The sequence below is a fragment of the Heptranchias perlo genome, chromosome 11 (assembly GCF_035084215.1).
Source record: "Heptranchias perlo isolate sHepPer1 chromosome 11, sHepPer1.hap1, whole genome shotgun sequence".
Classification (NCBI taxonomy): Eukaryota; Metazoa; Chordata; class Chondrichthyes; order Hexanchiformes; family Hexanchidae; genus Heptranchias; species Heptranchias perlo.
The window spans coordinates 57,256,019-57,282,760 of NC_090335.1; the positions used below are offsets into that span (position 1 = coordinate 57,256,019).

Here is a 26,742-nt window from a genome sequence, read left to right on the forward strand (position 1 = left end):
TGTATTAAATTATACTCACTACAGTAATTCACATTTTGTTTTTCATTTTTGCGTATAGTTTATTTTTACCCCAGGAACCGCTCACTATTTGAAGTGTCCTTCAATCACTACCTATAGTCTTTGGGCAGAATGTATGTTTTCATTGGGGCAAGCCAGCAATGTCAATTTTCCCTTCTCTCTCTCTGTCTCTCCTCTCACAAGGCACAGCATCCTGCCAAAGTGTAGTAATCAGAGGAGGTTTGGCTGAGAGCTGACTGAAGTCGATCCTAATAGTGGCAGGCAAGCAGACAGGTGACTGGCAGCTCTTGGAACTCAAACCCATCTTGGAGTTGGAAGGTAGCAGTTCACTGCTGTGTGCCAACAAGCTGCCTGAAATCTAAGGGCTTTTTATCTTCTAGCATCCTTTCCAATCAAAACATACCAATGTATGTTTTGATTGAATGCTGGCAGATTTTATAAAAATCTGGAATTTCATGCAACCTGCTACCACATACAGAGGATCTGTCTTCCAACTGGTCGATGGGTTTAATTTTCAGTCGAGTAGCCAAGAGACTCAACAAAATGCCTATTTTCACTTATAACACTTAAGCAAACTATTTTCAGAATTCCATGCTTTGGATGTAATCATCAGCCTTCAAGTACTATTTCTGCACTTGTGGCCTACTTTGTGGGATTGAAACATTAAGCACATGAATTTTATCCCCATACACTTTCAGTTGCTCAAATATAATATATATTTGCTTTTCTAAAATTTTGATTGACTCAGAAAAGTAAAATTCATACAAGCTCAGTGACTCATCTTACAGCCATTAGAGCAGCACTGATTTCCTGAGAGTGGTGAAAAATGGCTCAGTAAAAATATTAAAATGCTCTTAATGTTTATTAAAGTTTAGAACAAAATTACATAAGAAACATAAGAAATAGGAGCAGGAGTAGGTCATATGGCCCCTCGAGCCTGCTCCCCCATTTAATAAGATTGTGGCTGATCTTCTACCTCAACTCTACTTTCCCGCCCGATCCCCATATCACTTGATTCCCTTGGAGACCGAAAACCTATCGATCTCAGTCTTGAATATACTCAACGACTCAGCATCCACAGTCCTCTGGGGTAGAGAATTCCAAATATTCACGACCTTCTGAGTGAAGAAATTCCTCCTCATCTCAGTCCTAAATGTCCGACCCCTTATCCTGAGACTATGGCCCCTAGTTCTAGACTCTGCAGCCAGGGGAACATCCTCTCAGCATCTACCCTGTCAAGCCCTTTTAGAATCTTATATGTTACAACGAGATCACCTCTCATTCTTTTAAACTCCACAGAGTATAGGTCCATTCTACTCAATCTTTCCTCATAGGACAACCCTCTCATCCCAGAAATCAATCTAGTGAACCTTCGTTGCACCTCCTCTAAGGCAAGTATATTCTTCCTTAGGTAAGGAGACCAAAACTGCACACAGTACTCCAGGTGAGGTCTCACCAAAGCCCTGTACAATTGCAGCAAGACTTTCTTACTCTTGTACTCCAACCCCCTCACAATAAAGGCCAACATACCATTTGCCTTCCTAATTGTTTGCTGTACCTGCATGTTAACTTTCTTGTACAAGGTCACCCAAATCCCTCTGAACATCAACATTTAATAACTTAGTTACAAATTATATTTTAAAAGTCCAAGGGGGTAATTTTAACTTTGGGTGATTGTGTAAAATGGGCGATATAGGATTGGCCGTCCGAACAACTTTCCCAATTTTCGTTTCCATTGAAGTCAATGTAAACTTCAGCTCATCCAAAACTCTGCTGTCCATATCCTAACCAATACTACATCCCATTCACCCATCATTCCTGTCCTCGTTGACCTAAATTGGCTCTCTCCAATTTATAATTCTCTTCGTGTTTAAATCTCTTCACAGCTTTGCCCCTCCTTATCTCTGTAACCTTCTCTAGCCCTACAACCCCGGATGCCTTCAGCCACCTAGGCCCTACACTCTGGAATTCCCTCCCTAAATTCCTCTGCTTCTTCACCTCCCTCTTCTTCTTTAAGACCCTCCTTAAAATCCACCTCTTTGAACAAACTTTTGGTCACCCATCCTAATATCTCCTTCTTTGGGTCAAAGTTAATTTTTTCCTTATGCCTTTGGAAGCACCTTGGGATGTTTTTATTATGTTAAAGATGCTATATAAATGCAAGAAGTCATTGATGCTGAGTTGTTTTCCAGCAGTGCAAAAAATGAGATCTACATAACATTCATTTCTACAAGTCCTTTGCCTTCTCAGTAGTTTCCACGGTTGGTTTTATGTATTGAACTTTACTGAAACTGAATATATCCTTCACCGGATGTGGAAGCAATGCTGAAAGCCAAACATTACAAAACAATAAAGTTCTGCCAAGATACAAACTGCCGGGATTATTAAGAACTAATTTGATTAAGTTCAAGGCGAGCTTTTACAGGGTTACATTTTTATCAGTGTTTGAAGACCACACAACTCTCCGAATCTGAATTTCCCCTTTATAGTCAAAACTTTATGCTCATTGTTGGGCAATGAGAATTGCTAACTATATAAAGGGAAAAATATAAAATATCAGGACAATATTAAAACTCTAATGTTAATAACAATTAACTATACAACAAGGACACATAAGGGTAAATTTTAACTGAGAGCCGGGGAGAGGGTGGTGGGGGGCGGGGTAGATTTCCGGGTGCGAACCCCGGAAGGTATGTGGGCGGGTCGTGATCAGGCCCATCAATTTCACTTCCGGGTTTCGCACCTGGCAGCCAACCTAATTGACAGATTAGCTGGCTGTCAGCCAGGAAGGCCTTCTGCAGCAGGCCACGGCCAGGGATCAGAGGGAAGGAGGGAGGGATCGTATGCGGGGAAAAGATCAGAGGGGGCAGGAGCCGGGGAGTAGATTGGGGTGGGGAGGCGAGGAGAAGATTGGGATGGGGCTGGGGAAGAGATCGGGAGGTTGAGGAAGAGACCGGGGTGGGGGGCTGATGAAGAGACCGGGGGTGGGGGGGGGCTGATGAAGAGACCAGGGGGGTGCTGATGAAGAGACCGGGGGTGGGGGGGGGCTGATGAAGAGACCAGGGGGGTGCTGATGAAGAGACCGGGGGTGGGGGGGGGCTGATGAAGAGACCAGGGGGGTGCTGATGAAGAGACCGGGGGTGGGGGGGGAGGCTGATGAAGAGATTGGAGGTTGCTGGAGATCGGGTGAAGAGCCGGAGGTAGGTGGGGTCCACCTTTGGGGGGGGGTCCACCATCAGTGGGGGGTGGGGTCAGCCGGTCACGGGGGTCCTGTTGGCCAGGTGAGCTTGTTAGGCCTTGATGAAGTACTCCTGCTCCTCCGGGCCCACAAGCACTGCAATAAAGGCACTCACCACATGGATCCGGCCCTTCCAGCCTCCTCTCACCTGACGAGAATCAGAAGTGATGGGAAACCCATACAGGTAAGGTTAAATATGTTTTAATTTTTTGTGGATTCTAAAAGTAAGTGCCTCAACTGTCACAATGAGGTACATTGCCCCTTTAAGTATCGGCCCGTCGGATTTAAGTGGGGGCAGGACTTCCCAGTGTCTGCTCTCCACATGCAGACAAACCTGCCTGGGTTAATGCCAGAAGTGGGCGTGTTGGAGCCGGGATGCCGTCCTGCTCTGAAAACCGAGCATTTTTACTCCCCACCCGCCCGTTCTTGAAGGTTAAAATTTACCCCATAGTGTCATACGCATTTTATATGGCAGGCCTGATCTGACATCCTGGCACTTGGCGTGGGCTACATTTAGCAAAAGTTATTAAAATAGAAATAGATAAAGATAAACCATATTGGTACTTACTTATGTTTAGATTTTATTCACTGCTATTGCTGCTCCCCGATACCTGGCACCTCTTGGCTTGAACTATTGCATCAACATTTGGAGCAAATGACTGGGCTGTGGCTACCTTGAGTACTGAGTTCAGGTTTGTGCTAACAGTCTTTTCCCTCCTCCCCAAACACCCAGCACAAGTGAAGCAGGTACTGGTGGCAGGGACACATCCTTTGCCCAGCACAAGGGTTCAGTCTACACCTCTCATTCTCAATACAAATACACACTCACTTCTTCCTTGCTCCCTTCACAGCAGCCACTAGCAGCATTCTTTTCTTGTTTGCTAGCCTTTGCACAATCACCAACTTCTCTCATGGCTCCGTCCTCACCTCACACTCCACACACCTGTTTTCAATTCAACGCCTTCCTATTCCTGATTGCCTCTTGCTTCTTCTCAACCCCGGCAACTGCACAACAAGCACCACACATCTGCACTCTGCTGTGTAAGAGGCACTCACTAACCCATCCTCTCTCAGCATACAGCAACAGGGAGAGGAGTAAGACCGAGGGAGGACCACCCAACTTCATAGTGCTGTTGGAGCTGGAGCAGCAAGCACTCGAGATCAGTGGCCCTGCAAGTGCTGTAAGATTGTAACCTCGCTCATTGTACAGTGGGCAAGTGAAATAGCTACAATGGCGTCAGCACGTGTATCTTTTCTTTTATATGATTGTATGTAATTAAAAACTCTGGTGCTGCATGTATGAATCGAGCAGGACTGATATCAGCGCTCTTGGATTACAGCAACTTGCAAGAAAGGCACCCAGCCTCTGCATTCCACCTTCTGGCTTACTCAGGCATCTAGACTAAAAGATCCTTGATTCAGTTGAAGCTGGGACCTTTATCAGATACTAGGTACCATAAATAATGGAACCTTACTAGGCAGGCCCATAAAACCTGGCTTGGAATTTGAATGAGTGAAGGGAGGATCTGGTCTGGAATCTGAGGGAGACAGGGGAGGCTGGGGGATCCATGGATTCCCAACCTTGACACAAAGGCAAGTCCCGATAAGTTGAGGCAAAAACAGTCTCAAGCCACTGTGTAAAGTCATGATTAGTTAAGGCCAGATGTCGGACACAAGCTGCTTCTGCAGTCCCCTGAAAGGTGGGAGATAACTGGGAGGCTGACCCCTTTTTCTTTTCGAGACAAAGAACCCGAGGCACCATTGGAACCATGCCTTTTTTGGGAGAACCCAATAGGGCAAGGACCCTTGTCAATAGCTGGCCCTGGGCCCACCCCCAAAAGTGGCATAAAAAGAGCACCTCGCACTGACATCAGGTTTTACAAACTTAGCAGGAGTAAGGTAACTGCGGCTGACTTTAGAGGCCCACCAAGCAGCAAGAAGAGGCTTCAGGCGGAGCAGGACTGAGGACAAGGAGTCCAAGAGGTCGCCCCAGGCAGGGCAGAAGACGTGTGAATCGACGAGGATACCCCAAGCAGAGTGGAAAGCGCGCTCTCGTCAAGACTCCTGAGGTGGACACAACTCAACCCAATGCAGACCGGGTGATATAATCTCTTGCTCTGCATTGTAAACCACTGCCCCAACACTGAGTGTGTTGGTCCTTCTGTGAATTTCAATAAAGCACCTTTTTACCAAATTGGAGTCAGGTCAACTACCGATAACTGAGAGTAAAATCTTAGAGAGTTGTCAGGATAGGACATTTCAAGGCTGGGGGCAGCTGTGAATAGGGTTTCTGACTATTACTTGCACTCTCTCAGGAACCTCTGAAAAACGCACAATCACGAAGCTTGACTACATCCAGCTGTGTTGTGACGCCTGTCATCTGCTACTGTCCAGCCCCTCAGTGCCATCCTAATTCTTGTTCCTTTTATCTTTCCTCTAGTAATTCTCGACAGCCACAGCCCCCCTAACAAGACACCTCAGAGGAAGAGAATCCTTCTGAGGTGGTATCATCATGAGCCCCATCATTCCCAAGCACCAGCACAGAGTTTGACACCCTGGCTGGGTTAGATGAGTATGGTAGAGGGGTCTGAACATGGTGAAACACCCAGCACTAGTGAGCAGCAGCAGGTACTGGTGGCAGGGCAGTCCAGGATACAGTACGCAGGAGGGCAAGGCCCTCTCCCAGCTCTGCCAAGGAGGACTGAGGCGAGGAGTTCAGGGGCCCTTCTCAGCAATAAGAAGAAAACTATCGCACAAACTGTTATACCAAGTACTTGAAGACCTGCCAAGGAGTTTCACTACCATGGTTAAAAGTGTGGAGTTGTCCGCTTCCAGCCTGTGTGGTGTCATCTCCCAAGGCTCTCTACAGTCTATCTTGGAGAGTGTGGCCACCTCTAGGGATGCTGCAGCCAGGCGCTCACAACAGAAGCCAATTTTAACAGACTTTGCAGCTTTGGTGGAAGCTCAAACAGCTGTCATGCAGACTCTGAGTGCAAACGTGTGCTCTGCCTTGGAAAGGCAGATGTCCACCTTGGAAAGGCAGCTGTCCAGCTTGAACAGATTGATGGAGCAAATGGATAAGGGCTTTCAAGGCCTCGCTCATTTTCTGCAGGCTGCTCTCCTGCAGATAAGTGGAAGGGCTGAGCCCCAGCTCCATGGGAGTGGCACTGGAGCAGCAGGAACGGCACATGTTGCCCTCTCTCAGGATGTCAGCACATCTGCTTTCTCGCCATCCCCTCAAATCATACCAACCAAAGTGCCAGAAAGCCAGCTGAACCACACTGCCCTGGCAGCAGCTGAAGTCGGGCCCTCAGAAGTCACCAGCCACAAGCACCTCAAGGGTCCCCACTATGGGTTGTTTACTTGGGTGATAACAAAATTCACTACAATATTGTATTTGGAATTAAAATCAACATCTTTATTACATTTGCAATTTTGATCTGTGGTGTCTTTTCATTACCTCTTCTTAATCTGCATTGTCAGAAAGTCATTGATGTGGAGGTTGGCTGAATGTTCTTCAATGCAGAATGAAGGATGTGGTGAAAGGGTAACAAGGACCATTAATGCAGAGGGGCTTTTTCTAATTTTTCAGGTAAGGGGATTGAGGAGGTCACCAAAACTGCTGCTCTATCAACTGTTCCCTGGCCTCTCTCGCTGCTGTGCATTCTGCTGGCCCTCCTTCTTGTGCTTTTCCCTCACCATCATCCAATTCTTCTTCCTTTGATGATGCCTCTTTTTACTGCTCCAATACAAGTCACAATTTTAAAAAGCCTGAAAAGATCAAGAGAAAGGATTAGGAAGAGTTTCAGTAAGTTTTCCTAATCCTTAAGTGGCAAACACTTTGGTGCTGTCATATATTTTTTTGTTGCCTACGGTGCTTATGGTGTTTGATTAAAAACTGTAATAATTTCCTGCCGTTTTATCGCTTCCAGTTGTAAACTAAGCAATAATAACCAGACAGAATATACAAAAATAATTGGGGTGGGAATTGCTCAGAGTGGCGAACCAACACTCCTTGCCACTCCATAGATTTATACTAACCCGCAAACTTACTGCGGTCTTTTTGTCGGCCACGATCTCTAATAGGAAGCGGAGACGAGCCCAGCATCAGTTCAAGCGAAGCTAGGACCCTGGGAGAAACGAGAGGATTGATCTCTCCCCTCAACCAATCAGATCGCAGCATTTTTGACAGCTGCGTTCACTGTCTCTGCAGGCTTGCAGCGTTAAACCAGGAAGTGAAAGGTACAACATTTTAAATCAATGTAAAACCAATTATAGACATTGAAAAAAAGAGAGGGTAATAAATAATTGAATTAAATAAAAGAGACAGAAGGGAAAAGTAAAAAACATTTTAACTTTTTAATTTTTAATTATTTTTTAATGACCAAAAACGATTAAAATAAGGAGTAATGAGACTTCACATTTTTTAAAAAGTTAATTTTTAGTTATTTGGCAGTCATTAAGACTTACCGTGCTGTTGAACTTAGTTTAGACCTAGTATTTTTAAGCATACCTGTTTGGTGGCATAATTAGTTACTTTCCAGTTGGGCAGATAAGCAAGTTTGCAATATTTCAATGATTTCTCTGATTGCAGCGTGCGATGTCCCTTTAATTCGAAGCTGTCATATTGCTGGCGAGCCACAAGGAGCAAATTCTGGATTCACTGCACATGTGCGAACACCAGAACTGCTCCACCATTTTGCCACTAATAACGAAGAGTGCTGTTGAGCTGTCTGTTATTTCAGGAGCAATTTCTGCCCAAAAACATTTACTTCCAGCTTTGCTCTTACAGAATCAGTAGTGTTCCAATGTGAAATCTCCACACTCCAAAATAGGATGCAAATAAAATTACACAGTGAAACTGCCATTATACACCATAAAGGATGGGAACCCCTCTGGTGAATAATGACAAATGATCAAGAGTCCCCAAATGTTTGGCTCATGTGTATAGTACAGCACAGGAATGAAGACAAGTACAATACAAATAACGCAAATTTCTTAGACTGCGAGGTTGATTTATGTCAGATTGGTGTTAATGGGTTGTGCAATGGTGTGATGTCTTGTGCAAAGCTTCTGCAGAATAGTTGGGAAGGTGCATAATTCACCCAGATAATGTAGTGTAATTTCAGCTTGTGATTGGGCGTGCAATCTATTGTGCACAGCAAGGCTCAAATATTAGACTGCATGTTCAGTCACACACGTTGCAAACAAATTAACTTCTCTTACAGTTCTTATCCTTTTCTGCAATAAGTTCATGGAATTTTGTATTATTGCTAATCAGCTTTTAGTAATTCTCACTTTAAATGGACAGATTTGCCAAACATGAGATTTCTGGAAATCCCACAATTTCTAAGTCTCATAATATTTTTTCAGTTTTACACATGGACAATGTCTGAAGTGATTCGCTCACTTCATCTCCAGTACAAGTATAAAAATAGCTGTGTAACGTAAATAAAGTACCTAATAGTAGAGTATTGTAAGAGTATTGTAAACTATATCTAACCAGTATAAGAGAAGAAATGAATCAGATTTTGCTGAGTTTTTTGTTACATTGAAATCTTCTACAGTTTTCACCTGAAAGCATAACATTCCACCCCCCCCATCAAGAAGGCCTCAACACCGACAGCCATTCCCACTGCTGCAGGCCTTAGAACTGTATTTCTGCCCCAACTTCCAAATGCAAGGCTATGCCAGGGGCCAGGCCTGTGCCGAGGCCACATTGGGTCCACTCCTCCTGCCTGGTTCCTGCAGGAGAGACAGGAAAATCGGCCCAATGGTCTACTTTGGGACAATAAGGGTATGGTATATGACCCCAATATGGCACTATTTCTTCCAGTTCATAGATTCGTAGAATGATATAGCACAGAAGGAGGCCATTCAGCTCATCATGCCTGTGTCAAAAAAAGTTTATGGAATAACTTGCCACATTTGTGGATTGGAGATTTTCAGATCTAAGTATCTGCATGTATGGCTCAGTTCTATGAATCTCCTGTACACCACTCAAGTGTATTAGTGCAATAGTGTGAAAGTGAACAGGTCCAGAATTTATATGAAATGTTCCGTTTGCTGTGGTAGCAATTTGCCTCTGCATCAGTAGGTTTAAGCTCTACTCCAGTGACTTGAGCATGTAATCTAGACTGACACTTCAGTGCAGTACTGAGGAAATGCTGCATTGTTGGAGGTACTTTCTTTTAGGTGAGCTGTTAAACCAAGGCTCCGTCTGCCTGTTCAGGTAAAATATCTCATAATACTATTTGAAGAAGAGCAGGGGAGGTCTTCCAGTATCGTTGTCAACATTTATCCCTCAATCAACACTACCAAACACAGATTAACTGGGCATTTATCTCATTCCAATAACGCAATCTGAGCCCACATTATGGAGCTCATTTTGGACAGACAGTGCAAATCTCACATCCACAGTTTACAATAATAAACAGAGGTAAGCTTAGAATAAACCATTCCCGGCAGATCTTGAAGGTCCATGGCTCCTGTAGCAGCAAAGACCTCACATATTGAAAATTGGGTGTTTCTTGCTTGCAACAGAAAGATTTAAAAGTAGAAGGAAAAGAACATGTCAACAAGTCTCAGCTGTTCCAGGGATCCTTTTCATACAGTCAAGGCTGATTCAGGAAGGTCACTTGCAGGATTGGCTGTGTTAAAATACTAGACACTGTTAAAGAAGAAAATGCCTGGAAGTCTGTGGCCTTGTGTAAACTGGCATGTTTACTCCAAAGATGCATTCCTCATGATCCACTCCATATAAAGTAACCAATGTATAGCAAAGCAGTTTTCTCACTCCGCTGTCACATAAAAAACGAGGGAACTAATGAGTAACTATCCCACAGGTCTCTGTGTCACCACATATTGAGACATTCTCTGCTTCGTATACACCTTCATGTCATTGTTGAGTGAAGGAAAGTGAAATGATTGCAGATGTACCCCTGGAGATTTGATCAGAAGATTAATAACATTTTTTTTAAGTCAGTTGACTCTTGTGAGGTAAGGTTCCACGGTTAATGGCAGCCCTTGCTTAAATGGTCATTCTTCATCTGTGATCATAGACAATGAGCATCATTGAGCTATTTCACCAGGGAGGGCATCGTATTAGAGCTCAATCCTGTCCTCACATGACATCCATCAGGGCTCCATGAATAGCAGTCAGGAATAGGAACCTTCACTGATTATTCCTCACCCTATCCCAGCAGCACTGAGGCCAGTTGTAACACCCAGTTACTGTCCGAGCTGAGATCAGCCAACTCAGCAGAGATTAGGGATCAAATTTATGACCTTTCAGTGGGTTTGTGTGAATCAGTGCCACATCAGGATTTTTTTTCCAAAATCAGAAATTCAGATTTAAATGAACTGAGTACACTGTAGACTCAAACTTTTCTTTTTGTGGTCTGTCACAGGTTTTCAATTATACATGATATATAAACTTGGTAGTATTTTTGTGTGATTCAGGATGAATGGATAAGCAGAAGTGGGCACTATAGCTCAATTTGACTGATTATATGAGAAAAATCTAAATCTGACCAAATTGAACACAGATAATTTCAGATAGCTTAATTAAAAAGAACTCAATGGAGTGTAAATACAGAGGGACAAAATTACTCGATACACTTGCAAACCACTTACCGTGCCACTCAAGGCCGGCAAATATCAATTAATGTATAAAGTGATCAAATGTCCTTCTGCCCCTACAAAAGTTCCCCCTCCACAACAGCAAACAGTAGGCATCCATGATTGGAACTGCAGCAAATACAAGAGGTTTACTTTTACTTATTCTGATTAATTGGGATCTGATGGTCTGGTTGTAGGGGGTTCCAACTCTTGGCATCTCACGATGGATCTGCATTTGAATAGACAGCTGGGGGGGGGGGCACATTTCAAGGATGGCATTGAACAACGGGTGTCTTTGGCTTGCCAAAGTATTGATTCATTCTGTGGCAGAGTAGTGGAATCTTTCCATTTGCATACTAGCATTTAAAATTCAAACTTTAGGTTTGCATAATTCAAATTTTGGGCCTTCCAAACACATACTTCATTGTTGATTGGATGTTTTGCTACATCAAAGCAAGCATGAAGGAATCTTTTAAAGATATGCTATTCCTATATTGTAAAAGTGGAAGCAATTAGTACTTAGATTTAAGCTATGAAAAGTAGTGGTTTGCTGGGAGAAAAGGGAAACAAACAAATGATGAGTATCAGACAGTACACAACCCCTGCGTCTTAGGGACAAGCAGGATACAGGTACTTTATTGGCTGTAAAATGCTTGGGGACATCCTGAGGTTGTGAAAGGCGCTATATAAATGCAAGTCTCCCTTTCTTTCATAGAATAGAATCATAGAAGTTACAACATGGAAACAGGCCCTTCGGCCCAACATGTCCATGTCGCCCAGTTTATACCACTAAGCTAGTCCCAATTGCCTGCACTTGGCCCATATCCCTCGATACCCATCTTCCCCATGTAACTGTCCAAATGCTTTTTAAAAGACAAAATTGTACCCGCCTCTACTACTGCCTCTGGCAGCTCGTTCCAGACACTCACCACCCTTTGAGTGAAAAAATTGCCCCTCTGGATCCTTTTGTATCTCTCCCCTCTCACCTTAAATCTATGCCCCCTCGTTATAGACTCCCCAACCTTTGGGAAAAGATTTTGACTATCGACCTTATCTATGCCCCTCATTATTTTATAGACTTCTATAAGATCACCCCTTAACCTCCTACTCTCCAGGGAATAAAGTCCCAGTCTGTCTAACCTCTCCCTGTAAGTCAAACCATCAAGTCCCGGTAGCATCCTAGTAAATCTTTTCTGCACTCTTTCTTTTATGAAGTTGTGTGAATTAATTAACTTTTCAGTTACCGACTGCTTACAGGTTGTTGGGTTATGTGACTAGTTAGTGGACTTTAGGGAGATTGCCAATTGTTGACCTGAGGTCATATGACATCACAGAAATCACTATTAGGTGGAAAATAAACAACCATACATAAATTACTGACTGCAGATCACATACTGGTACAAAGCGAAAATGCATCGCAGCAGGGCTCTGCTGGAAATTTTTAACCTTAGTCCTTTTCCTAGACTCAGCATAGACTATATAGGTAAGATTGTATAGATGTACTTAACCTGAAGGCAAGTATGCATTTTAGCTGAATATACAAAGGAAGAGAAAAATTATTGTTTACTTGTGTAAGCAACAAGGAATAAATCCATTCTAGATATGGCAAAATGATAACATTCCTTTTCTTAAAGGAGGGTACATTGATTTTTTTTGTTCTATATTTGAATAGTTTATCACAATTTATTTTCTAAAGCATTCTGTTGTGTTATGAAGAAAGCCATAGAAAAATAAATACAGATTATGAGAGCTTCTACAGTATGTAAAAAGGAAGAGAGTAGCGAAAGTAAACATTGGTCTCTTAGAGGCAGAGACAGGAAAAATTATAATGAGGAATAAGGAAATGGCAGAAGCTTTTAACAAATATTTTGTATCTGTCTTCACAGTAGAAGACACAAAAAACATACCAGAAATAGTGGGGAACCAAGGGTCTAATGAGAGTGAGGAACTTAAAGTAATTAAGATTAGTAAAGAGAAAGTTCTGGAGAAATTAATGGGACTAAAAGCCAACAAATCCCCTGGACCTCATGGCCTACATTATAGGATTTTAAAAGAGGTGGCTGCAGAGATAGTGGATGCATTGGTTTTGATCTTCCAAAATTCCCTAGATTCTAGAATGGTCCCCATGGATTGGCAGGTAGCAAATGTAACCCTGCTATTCAAGAAAGGAGGGAGAGAAAAAACAGGGAACTATACGCCAGTTAGCCAGCAGTTAGTAGGGAAAATGCTAGAATCTATTATTAAGGACATAGTAACAGGGCACTTAGAAAATCATAATATGATTAGGCAGAGTCAACACGGTTTTATGAAAGGGAAATCGTGTTTGACAAATCTATTAAAATTTTTATGAGGGTTTAGTTAGCAGGGTAGATAAGGGAGAACCAGTGGATGAAGTATATTTGGATTTTCAAAAGGCATTCGATAAGGTGCCACACAAGAGGTTGTGACGCAAGATTAGGACTCATGGGATTGGGGGTAATATATTAGCATGGATTAAGGATCGGTTAATGGACAGAAAACATAAAGTAGGAATGAATGGGTCATTTTCGGGTTGGCAGATTGTAACTAGTAGGGTGCTGCAAGGATTAGTGCTTGGGCCTCAGCTGTTTACAATCTATATCAATTACTTAGATGAGGGGACCAAGTGTAATGTATCCAAGTTTGCTAACGATACAAAGCTAGATGGGAAAGAAAACTGTGAGGAGGACACAAAGAGGCTGCAAAGGGATATAGACAGGTTAAGTGAGTTGACGAGAAGGTGGCAGATGGAGTATAATGTGGGGAAATGTGAAATTATCCACTTTGGTAGGAAGAATAGAAAAGCAGAATATTTTTTAAAAGGTGAGAGACTAAGAAATGTTGGTAGTCAGAGGGATTTGGGTGTCCTTGTACACGAATCACAGAAAGTTAACATGCAGGTACAGCAAGCAATTAGGAAGGCAAATGGTATGTTAGCCTTTATTGCAAGGGGGTTGGAGTACAAGAGTAAGGAGGTCTTGCTGCAATTATATAGGGCTCTGGTGAGACCACACCTTGTGTACTGTGTACAGTTTTGGTCTCCTTACCTAAGGGAGGATATACTTTCCTTAGAGAGGGTATAACAAAGATTCACTAAATTGATGCCTGGGATGAGAGGATTGTCCTATGAAGAGAGATTGAGTAGAATGGGCCTCTATTCTCTGGAGTTTAGAAGAATGAGAGGTGATCTCATTGAAACGTATAAAATTCTTAGAGGGCTTGACAGGGTAGATGCTGAGAGGCTGTTTCCCTGGCTGGAGAGTCTAGAACTAGGGGTCATAATCTCAAGATAAGGGGTCAGCCAATTAGGACCGAGATGAGGAAAAATGTCTTCACCCAGAGGGTTGTGACTCTTTGGCATTCTCTACTCCAGAGGGCTGTGGATACTCGGTCATTGATGCAAGACTGAGTTCAATAGGTTTTTGGACACAAAGGGAATCAAGGGATATGGCGATGGGGCGGGAAAGTAGAAAATCAACCATGATCTTCCTGAATGGCAGAGCAGGCACAAGGGGCCATATGATCTACTCTTGCTCCTATTTCTTATGTTCTGATCATTTAATATTCCTCCGTTAAAGATCAGGGAGAGACCATTATTTTCCTTTCACTCAGTGCATTCTTAGTAATAGTCAACAGTGGACACAAACAGAGAAAAGTATGAAGTCTGAATGTCCCCCAGATCCAGCATGTCAGGAACACTGTAGAACTCAGAAGACAGTACAAGAACCTTCATAGGGCCACCACTGAAAAGATGTAGGACAATATTGCTGGATGCTGAAAGATAAAAAGAGACACATCAACCAAAGCAGTCAGGGATTGCACCCTCAATGCCCAGAGATTGCCAGAAATAGGGAGTGTACAAGGACCAAGACAATGAAAATGTTTGTGGAACTGAGCAGTCTGCTTTATATTAAAGGCACAATTGCGTTATTTCTTCATAGAAGTCTGGGTCCATTTAGTCACGCAGGTGAATTCCTCTTTTAACAAAAAATCATGAAACTTCGTGTTTTTCTCCATAATGTTTATTCCACTAATAAAAGTGAGGAAATGCGCAGCTTTACAACATGTAATTTATGAGAATCTAATGGTGGCATTAGCTCCCCTCCTCTATGATATTTAAAGTGCTTTTATATTGCATGAGACCCATGCTAGTGGCACCAGGTTCCTATATATAGGTCTCATGCATCTGGGTGCAACCTGAAAGTATACTTGCCGGACTTCTCTAAAGTCAGTGGCTGGGAAGCCTTGTGTATCAGGAGGCGGTGTCACTAGCATGAGTGTTATGAATCCAGGTCTACTCAGGTTCAGTAATATCAGTTGCTCCCTTAAGTTGTCTGGTTGCCTGTTTTTTTTTCCTCTCGGGAGTTGATTCGCACAGTAATGGGATCAAGGGATGTAACACTTAAACTCCCTTGTGATCTGGACTGGATCTCCATGTCTTAAGCACCTGTACTCCTTTAATCTCTTTGAAGGATGACCCGAGTTAAAACTATGGCCAAGATATTGGGTTATCACCGGGAACCAGCACAAAATGTAAAACGCGCGGCCGAAGCTCGCCCCAAATTGGGCGATGGTCCATCATCCCCATAATACTGGCGAGCTACAGACACCACTCAGGCATCTCCGTGGCCAGGATCGTCCCAAAATCGGTCAGCGAACGGAAGAAGGACAAGCGCAGCAGCCCACAGTGTTTGCTGGAGTGATAGGAGAAGCACTCTTGGCTCCACCATAAGGTAAGTGAATAAAGTAATACTCTACCTTCGGTGCTTCCTTTAAAGACCGCTGGTTAGGCCGCCTTAGACCTGGAAAGACTGCGCTGCACACGTTACACCCGGTTTTTGTTTTGCCGAATTTGGCATCGGGTTCCTGAAATAGGCCCCGAATAGAATATATCGAAGGGGCCAAACGCCTGTTTGAGGTGGGCGCCTCAGGCACTCGGAAGTCAATTTGGCGCCCGCCGCACTGCTTGGGGGATCAACGTGTATCCCACGCCCAAAATACAGGCGCAACAGGAACCAATTTCTCCCCCCTTTGTGAGGCATCATTTGGCTGGGTTCATAAGCTGCTGGATTCCACATACAGAACACTGAGCACAATTAAAGTTACTTGGTGCAATTAATTCAACTTCTTTTTGCGTACTGTTACGAAAGTAAAGAATTCAGGTGCACGAACCCACTTGGGCAGGGATTCTTACTTAGAAAGATAGATTTGTTCTGTTGTCTGACCTGCTGACAGTGCAGGGGTTATTTCTTCCTCGCTGTCTTTCTGTTGCCGTCACTATTTAGGTAAACTTTCTGCTGACTTATCGAAATCCGTGTTGATTTTTTTTAAAAACGCCTCCCTTCAAAGACTAGCAGAAATCAAAGAAAGTTGTTAATACAAAGATTGTAAATGTGTCCTGAATGACCAGACAGTGCTAACGAATGGTCCGTTGTTTGGAAACTCTTCAAAACAACGGCCCTTCCTGCATTTATGATACTCTTTCGACTGCAGCTGGATTAACAACTCAGCGTGGGACTGTCTGAAGCAACAAACCAATTTTAGACAGGCTTCTGTTCAAAATGCATTTTAAGACAATACATCTCGATGCTATTCGTGGAAAAAAATGGCCACAGCTTTCCAAACCATGACAATGGATACGACATAAAAAGCAGTTTAGTAACAAAAGAGCTTCCTGGAGCCAAAAACTGGCCTGGCAGAACTGAGGATAGAGCCAGTTAACAACAACAATTTGCATTTAAATAGGCTGCTCATGTAAAAGAACATCTAAGAATGCTTTACAACTGGGAAAAATGGACACTAAGCAGGAAGTGTTAGCAAAATTGAAGCCCATGGGATTGAAGGGGCAGTGGCTGCGTGGATACGAAATTGGCTAAGGGACAGAAAGCAGAGAGTAGTGGTGGAACGGTTGTTTTACAGACTGGAGGGATGTGTGCAGTGGTGTTCCCCAGGGGTCAGTATTAGGACTGCTGCTCTTTTTGATATATATTAATGACCTGGACTTGAGTATACAAGGCATAATTTCAAAATTTGTAGATGATACGAAACTCGGAAATGTAGTAAACAGTGAGGATAGTAACAGACTTCAGGATGACATGGACAGACTGGTGAAATGGGCAGACAGATTAAATTTAACACAGAGAGGTATGAAGTGATTCATTTTTGGTAGGATGAATGAGGAGAGGCAATATAAACTAAACGGTACAATTTCAAATAGGTGCAGGAATAGAGATTCATACACAAGTCTTTGAAGTTGACAAGACAAGTTGAAAAGCCTGTTAAAATGACATACGGGATCCTTGACTTTATAAAAGCAAGGAAGTTATGCTAAATCTTTATAAAACACTGGTTAGGCCCAGCTGGAGTATTGTGTCCAATTCTGGGCACCACATTTTGGAAGGATGTCAAGGCCTTAGACAGGGTGCAGAGGAGATTTACTAGAATGACACCAGGGATGAGGGACTTCAGCTATGTGGAGAGACTGGAGAAACTGGGGTTGTTCTCCTTAGAGCAGAGAAGGTTGAGGGGAGATTTAATAGAGGTGTTCAAAATCATGAAGTGTTTTGATAGTGTAAAAAAAGAGAAACTGTTTCCAATGGCAAAAACCAGAGGACACAGATTTAAGGTAATTGGCAAAAGAACCAGAGGCGACATGAGGAAAACATTTTTTACGCAGCGAGTTGTTATGATCTGGAATGCATTGCCTGAAAGGGTGGTGGAAGCAGATTCAACAATAACTTTCAAAAGAGAATTAGATAAATTCTTGAAGGGGAAAAATTTGCAGGGCTATGGAGAAAGAACAGGGGAGTGGGATAATTGGATAGCTCTTTCAAAGAGCCAGTACAGGCATGATGGGCCAAATGGCCTCCTTCTGTGCTGTATCATTATCACTATGAAGTAAGGAAATTAAGGGGACACTGGAGGTGCAAATGAAGAGATAGATTTGGGAAGTCTTTTCAAGGCAGGGAAAAACTTGCATTTATATAGCACTTTATAATTTCTCCCTGAAGCATCATAAAGTGCTTCAAATACAATGATTACTTTTAAATTGCAGTAGCTATTATTATTTAGGCAAAAGCAACAGTTATTTTTTGCACAGCAAGATCCCAGAAACAGCAATGAAATGAATGTGTGGTTAATCTGTTTTGGGCGGTGTTGGTTGAGGGTGGTAAGGACATTGGGAGAACTCCTTACGTCCTAATCATTGAAAGGGCAGATGGGGCCTCGGTTTAATATCTTATCCAAAAGACAGTGTCTCCAACAGTTCATACTTCATCAGTGTCCACCAGTTCATGTGCTGAAGTCCTGGAGGGGGAGAGAGGCAGCAAGGCAATGTTATTTTTGAAGAGAGTTAGAGGGCAGAGATGCAATAGCACATAAGATAACCTCTGATGAGTGGGCACGAGCAGTATTTCAGATTCAGAGAAATGGATGGTGCGGGCTATGATGTATGGCTCGAGAAGATTTCTCAAACAGGCTAAAGCAAGGCTGTGGAGATGTTTGAATTTTGATTCGCTATTACACAGGGATCTGGTGGACCTGATGTGATGAATGTGTGGGACTTTGTGCAGGGGAGGACTCAGGGCACAGAGTTCTGATTAGCTGAAGTTTGAAAGGGGCAGAGGTGAAGAGGCTGGCCAAGAAAGCATCAGGAAAATTGATCCCCCAGCTTATGAAGCCATGGATGTGCATTTCAACAGCAGAAGAGTCAAGGTGAGAGGTGAATGAAAAGGGTCTTATGACGGACCAGATATGGGATAGAAAGCTCAGCTCAGGAATGGAGAAAATGGTGGGGCTGTGCACCATTAGGTGAGCATGAATGAGCAGCCAAGGAGGTTGATGGAATTAGCACCCGAGGCATGTTAATTCTAAATGTTGAGGTTAAAGACAGGGAGTGTTGAGAGAGAAGAATGAGTAGTTAGGTGGCGATGATAGGGCTGTAGTTTGCAAGGACAGAGAGCTCAAAAGTGGGCGTTTTTACATGAGGGGTGAAAATTGTGGTTTTGAAAGTTGTGGGAACGATTGCTGAATGACAGGAGAGGTTGATTTGAGATGGGGTTGAGAACAGGTAGTTGATGTTCAGCAGGATTGGAAAGCAGGTTAAGTGATAGTAATGTATTTTCCACTCACTTTTTCAATATTATTACCATTGGCTCTCACTTAACGCACAATCTGATTTTCATTTGGTTAATAGTGTCACTGGTAATAGCAGCCAATGTGACTCAATACGTACAATTTAGACCACAAAAAGCAGGTATAATGGCCTTGAAGGGAATGGAAGCTCCATGTGTAAATACTTTGATGATTAAGTACTAAAATGTAGATGTGTTCCATGTGGTAGATTTTTATTTATTTAATATCATAGCTTGGAAAACTATATTGGAAGGCTTCCTTTCTACTTCTCTGGGCCTTTTATGCTCTCAGCACCCAGTGAGGTCAACTTCGTGAGACATCTGTTCTAATTATCCTTGCCTCCAGCTACACCCTGTTGTTATATCACCTAATATACCCAAAAAAAAATAATAAGTTAAACACAACAAAAGCTTGCCTGGAACTTCTTCAATAAAAAAAAGACAGCCCCTAGTTGCTCTGAAAACAGACCAAGTAGTCTGACTTCAATGCTGGTTAGCAGACGTGCTCTGCGGGAGTTGTCTTGGCTGACATCACCAGAGCACGTCTTCATACAGGAAATGGACATCTTCCAAGCTCCACATAGAAGTCCTTCAAATACAGTTTTCTAAAAGTGGTATATTAATTAAAAGCTCCCACATGCGACACGTCTAGGGGTCCATTACATTGAAAGTATAGTTGTGGATTTTTAATAACACAAAATATTAAAACTTCAGTTATTTTAATTTATTTTTAACCCAATTGTCCCTTCACCTGTCATATAAGCAGAATGCACAAAGCAGAACATTGGGCTGTCTAGCCTATCATGTACTTTTATGACATTTTTAACATAGAGAGGACACTGAATAGATGTTTATCCCATAAACATAATGGTCCTTTTTGCAACAAGCTGAGTGTTACAAAGAAATACTCCTGAATGCTTAACCTCAGTCATAATTATGTTGCTCCTGATATGATTAGTTGGTGGCTTATTGCTGAACGAGATCCAGTGAAGGAAATGTATGGACTATTGGAATTCTTGCCTTTACAGAAAACATTAAATAATTGGTTGTTATGAATGGCTTTGTGTTGGTCCTTTTCCATGACGCTCAGGCTGATTCATCATATTACCTTATTTCCTCTGTCACCAGTAATTGTGAGGAAAAATACTTCACAATCTCTCCATCTGCTATTCATTTTGGATCATGGAAAAGTTAATATAAAGACATATTTCATAGTGCAGAAATTCAAAATGGTATTGGCCCCATGGATAACTCACCAACGGTTACCAAATGACAGTTTAATGGTTACAGTTATCACAGGCTAGTACTCTGAATGAATCCATACCTCTTTGCTTTTAATTAGCTGCCAGTGGCTCAAGCAGGAAAGTAGAATTCATCCTAGTTGTCACCATTGGGTGAAATTGCATCCCCTACCCACAAAGTGTTTTGGTGTGGCTTTTGTTGTCCTCTTCCATCAGCTCCAAATCTCTGAATTGCCCTTGATGTCATTCCTCTCCTCATTTCTTATACGGTTTGCCCCTGTAACTTGTGTTACTGCTTCATATCTAAGAAATTAATTTCGTATTCCACAGATGTGAGAACATTTATCGCCCACTGACCACCACCTCCCACCACTCCAAATGTTCTATGGTAAATAGAAATATTTTTGCAGAAGAAGTTAAATGTTATTGGTGAAGAGTTGACACCTTAGGGTCAATTCTCCAATTCCCACACTCTTAGCGAGGACCCACACTTCATGGGACCCCAGAGCTACCAACCAGCAGATTCTCTAACCTGCCCTTCCTTCGAGGATAGGTTCCTAATAGGCAGCACTGAATCAGTGAATTTGTCCAATTGAGAAAAACAGTTTAAACTGTTTCCTGCAAAATCATTATCAGTAGACAATAGCCTTCAGTCAATGCTGTGTGGACACTAGAAAAGAGACTTTGGGATAAGCAAATCAGGCTTTGGAGATTAGTTTTCTCAGCCTCTTAGAAGTGAAAAGAATTGTTGAGATCCAGCTCAAAAAGGAATAAAATTAAACAGTAAATTTATAAACATAATTGTTAAAATAAGGATTTCTTGCTTGACCCACTGGCTTGGAACAGTACCAGTGTGAGGAGAGGAAGCTGTGCGTTCCCACCCCCCTGCAGCCTGACCCCATTTCCCTCACGATGCATCATACATGAACAGATATAATAGGTTCATCGCCATGTCCTGATATTGCACCTGACCCTGTGTAGCTGTAAGACTGACAGAAGCAACCAATTTGAAAGTACATGACCTTTTAACTTAAAGTTTTAAAAAAAATATCCTCTTGAAGCATAAGATTTATGCATATTTTACCTACAGCTTCTTTAATATTTGGAGAAAGACCAAATAAACAATATCCACTGACCTGATATAGTGAAACCACCTGAATATTAGAATATTTTATGCCATGATCACTTGTTATAGAATTCCAAAACAAACACATTGATCGTCTGTATAATTGCATTTTTGTATTGTTTTTGTTTCTTTAATAAAGTCTGTTTAAGTCATTTGAACATAAATTGTAATTGAAATTCACAAAATAACTGGGTTTAAATTTCAAATTTCTGTGACAGTTTTTATTCCATAGAACCATAGAAAAGGTACAACACAGAAGGGGACCATTCGGCCCAACGTGTCCATGCCGGCTCAAAGTGGAGTAAATGACAAATGGTATAAAATGGCTGCCACTTTCTAGTCGTATTTCAGTTTCAAAATGATTTATTGCTATTGATGCTGTAGACATACTTGAATTGAGAAAAGAGGAGCATTCTTTAGAATTTAGAGATATGAGGGTGATTTTAACTGGGAGTGGGTTTCAGGGGAGCCCATGGAAGCAGAGGTCCAGACTTTCCTTGTGTTTGTGGATGACAAATGAGGATAGAGTTGGACTGAACTGTGATGGCATACCGAGTTCACGAACGCAATACAGGCTTGTATACTCGGGTACGGTAGCATAATGGTTATGTTACTGGACTAGTAATCCAGTAGGCCTGGACTAATAATCCGGAGTCATGAGTTCAAATCCCGCCATGGCAGCTGGGGAATTTAAATTCAATTAATTAAATAAAATCTGGAATTAAAAAACTAGTATCAGTAATGGTGGCCATGAAACTACCGGATGGTCGTAAAAACCCATCTGGTTCACTAATGTCCTTTAGGGAAGGAAACCTGCCGTCCTTACCCGGTCTGGCCTATATGTGACTCCAGACCCACAGCAATGTGGTTGATTCTTAATTGCCCTCTGAAATGACCTAGCAAGCCACTCAGTTGTACAATCTCACTAAAAAAAGTCATAATAAGAATAAAACTCGACGGACCACCCGGCACCGGACACGACAACGGCAAACCAAGTCCAGTCGACCCTGCAAAGTCCTCCTCACAAACATCTGGGGACTTGTGCCAAAATTGGGAGAGCTGTCCCACAGACTAGTCAAGCAACAGCCTGACATAGCCATACTCACAGAATCATACCATTCAGCCAACGTCCCAGACTCTTCCATCACCATCCCTGAGTATGTCCTGTCCCACCGGCAGGACAGACCCACCAGAGGTGGCGGTACAGTGATATACAGTCATGGAGGGAGTGGCCCTGGGAGTCCTCAACATTGACTCTGGACCCCATGAAATCTCATAGCATCAGGTCAAACAGGGGCAAGGAAACCTCCTGCTGATTACCACCTAACGCCCTCCTCTCAGCTGATGAATCAGTCCTCCTCCATGTTGAGCACCACTGAGGGTAGCAAGGGCACAGAATGTAATCTGGGTGGGGGACTTCAATGTCCATCACCAAGAGTGGCTCGGTAGCACCACTATTGACCGAGCTGGCCGAGTCCTGAAGGACATAGCTGCCAGACTGGGCTTGCAGCAGGTGGTGAGTGAACCAACACGAGGGGAAAAACCTACTTGACCTCATCCTCACCAATCTACCTGTCGCAGGTGCATCTGTCCATGACCGTATTGGTAGGAGTGACCACCGCACAGTCCTTGTGGAGATGAAGTCCCGTCTTCGCACTGAGGACACCATCCAATGTGTTGAGTGGCACTACCACCGTGGTAAACGGGATAGATTCAGAACAGATCTAGCAGCTCAAAACTGGGCATCCATGAGGCGCTATGGGCCATCAGCAGCAGAATTGTATTCCAGCACAATCTGTAACCTCATGGCCTGACATATTCCTCACTCTACCATTACCAACAAGCCAGGGGATCAACCCTGGTTCAATGAGGAGTATAGAAAAGCATGCCAGGAGCAGAACCAGGCGTACCTAAAAATGAGGTGCCAACCTGGTGAAGCTACAACTCAGGACTACATGCATGCTAAACAATGGAAGCAACATGCTATAGAAAGAGCTAAACGATTCCACAACCAACGAATCAGATCAAAGCTCTGCAGTCCCGCCACATCCAGTTGTGAATGGTGGTGGACAATTAAACACCTAACAGGAGGAGGAGGCTCTGTAAACATCCCCATCCTCAATGATGGCGGAGTCCAGCACGTGAGTGCAAAAGACAAGGCTGAAGCGTTTGAAACCATCTTCAGCCAGAAGTGCCGAGTGGATGATCCATCTCGGCCTCCTCCCAATATCCCCACCATCACAGAAGCCAGTCTTCAACCAATTAGATTCACTCCACCTGATATCAAGAAACAGCTGAGTGCACTGGATACAGCAAAGGCTATGGGCCCCGACAACATCCCGGCTGTAGTGCTGAAGACTTGTGCTCCAGAACTAGCCACGCCTCTAGCCAAGCCGTTCCAGTATAGCTACAAACTGGCATCTACCCGACAATGTGGAAAATTGCCCAGGTATGTCCTGTCCACAAAAAGCAGGACAAATCCAATTCGGCCAATTACCGCCCCATCAGTCTACTCTCAATCATCAGCAAAGTGATGGATGGTGTCGTCGATAGTGCTATCAAGCGGCACTTACTCACCAATAACCTGCTCACCGATGCTCAGTTTGGGTTCCGCCAGGACCACTCAACTCCAGACCTCCTTACAGCCTTGGTCCAAACATAGACAAAAGAGCTGAATTCCAGAGGTGAGGTGAGAGTGACATCAAGTCAGCATTTGACCGAGTGTGGCACCAAGAAGCCCGAGTAAAACTGAAGTCAATGGGAATCAGGGGGAAAACTCTCCAGTGGCTGGAGTCATACCTAGCACAAAGGAAGATAGTAGTGGTTGTTGGAGGCCAATCATCTCAGCCCCAGGACATTGCCTCAGGAGTTCTTCAGGGCAGTGTCCTAGGTCCAACCATCTTCAGCTGCTTCATCAATGACTTTCCCTCCATCATAAGGTCAGAAATGGGGATGTTTGCTGATGATTGCACAGTGTTCAGTTCCACTCGCAACCCCTCAGATAATGAAGCAGGCCGTGCCCACATGCAGCAAGACCTGGACAACATCCAGGCCTGGGCTGATAACTGGCAAGTAACATTCGCGCCAGACAAGTGCCAGCCAATGACCATCTCCAACAAGAGAGAGTCTAACCACCTCCCCATGACATTCAATAGCATTACAATCGCCGAATCCCCCACCATCAACATCCTGGGAGTCACCATTGACCAGAAACTTAACTGGACAAGCCATATAAATACTGTGGCTACAAGAGCAGGTCAGAGGCTGGGTATTCTGTTGCGAGTGACTCACCTCCTGACTCCTCAAAGCCTTTCCACCATCTGCAAGGCACAAGTCAGGAGTATGATGGAATACTCTCCACTTGCCTGGATGACTGCAGCTCCAACAACACTCAAGAAGCTCGACACCATCCAGGACAAAGCAGCCCGCTTGATTGGCACCCCATCCACCACCCTAAACATTCACTTCCTTCACCACTGGCGCACTGTGGCTGCAGTGTGTACCATCCACAGGATGCACTGCAGCAACTCGCCAAGGCTTCTTCGACAGCACCTCCCAAACCCGTGACCTCTACCACCTAGAAGGACAAGCGTAGCAGGCACATGGGAACAACACCACCTGCACGTTCCCCTCCAAGTCACACACCATCCCGACTTGGAAATATATCGTCGTTCCTTCATCGTCGCTGGGTCAAAATCCTGGAACTCCCTTCCTAACAGCACTGTGGAAGAACCTTCACCACACGGACTGCAGCGGTTCAAGAAGGCGGCTCACCACCACCTTCTCAAGGGCAATTAGGGATGGGCAATATATGCTGGCCTCGCCAGCGACGCCCACATCCCCCATGAACGAATAAAAAAAATGTTTTTTTAAATAGCCACTCAATTATCGTAGCGGAGGGTCGTTGCCAGCTATGAAACTGTGAAACTGTATGCTGAATTAAAGTAAAAGATTTGTCATTCATGAGATCCTGTTGCTATCAGTAAACTTAGCTGCTAATCTCAATTTTCAAACTATCGGCAACCTTATAAACCCTCGGCAGAGCAGCAATGAGGAATGAGGCTGCAGCATATGATAAGGGATTCACAGCATGTCCCCCAACCTCCTCCTATTTCCTTCAAAACCTCTGGTATCAACACCCTCCTCAAAAATACATACTCAGTCCCACCATTCTTTTCAGCTGCTGCTCTATCTCCAACCTTCCCTTTCTCTCCATAGTCCTGGAAAACATTGTTGCCTCACAGGTACATTTCCACCTCTAACAAAATACCTTACTGCAATGGCCTCATTCTTTTCTAAACTTCTAAAGTTGTAGACTGAATTCATTCCTTTCTGTTCCAGTATTTTCTATTACCCTTCATCTTGCCTTAACCTTATCTTTATGTTTTTGGCTAATTTCCTCAAAAACATGTTTTCCTATTTTCACTGGTTTGCCCAAAAACATGTTTTCTCCGCCGAGCTGGTTTTACGTCAGCAATGGTCTGTTAGTCTGAGTTGGTACATGCCATGTAGATAAACTTTCCCATGAAGCCTGTGCAGGAGCACTCGCCCCCGGCCCCACTCCCCGGGGACTTATGTCAGAGCTGCTGCCGGTAAGGCAAGTAGCCCGATATTCAGCAGTCCAAAATGGCCAAGTTGGCTGTGGAGATGTGACAGGTGCTGACAGCTCGCCAGAAATATTAAAATGAGGCCCGAGGAACAATTTTAGGCGGTCCTTGGGCCGGTCTCTTCCAGCGCGTCCATATGCGCACCATCCAGTTCATGCCCGAAAACAGGCACGAGCCAATTTATCCACCCCCCCCCCCCCCACCGGATTCTGAATATCCCACCACTCAAATTTAAAAAGGAACAGCCAGCCATGTACCAACTGAACCAGCATTATCTAATATTGACTTATTTCTCTCTCCAGCCTATAATACTGTATAAAAATTAGCGTGGTACAGGGATCTGAACTTGATCATGTTTTTAAACATCCTATTTATTGTGATTGGATTTAAAGGACTGCCACTAGCTAAAAGTAGTCAAAAATACCTAATTTTTTTCACAACTTCCTTCAGTTTAAAACCAAAGCCATGCTCTTTGCCTCTCGGCAGTCCCTCCATACCACTACCTAAATTCAATTAGCCTCCCTGGCTGCTACTGCAAGCTCAGCCCAAAAGTATGAGGCTTTGGAATTTTGCTTAGCCATAGCCTGAGCTTTCCCCGCCTATTTCCAGTCTATTATCAAAACCACTTTCTTCCACTTCCAAAGTATTGGCTGCCTCATCCCTTACCTTTCCCCTGTCGCATTCTAGACCCCTAATTCATGACTTCATCGCCCCTTATCCCCTCTTGCACAAAGACCTGCAC

General features: G+C 43.5%; 1 long non-coding RNA gene across 3 annotated transcripts in view; it reads right to left on the reverse strand.

The window, feature by feature from the left end:
- Positions 1–6,678: 6,678 nt before the first annotated feature.
- Positions 6,679–26,742, reverse strand: part of LOC137326981 (uncharacterized) — a 143,003-nt gene continuing 122,939 nt past the window's right edge. For all 3 annotated transcript variants that reach the window (XR_010964319.1, XR_010964320.1, XR_010964321.1), the window contains one exon: positions 6,679–7,027. This is a non-coding gene — a long non-coding RNA (uncharacterized lncRNA). The remainder of the gene's footprint in view (positions 7,028–26,742) is intronic.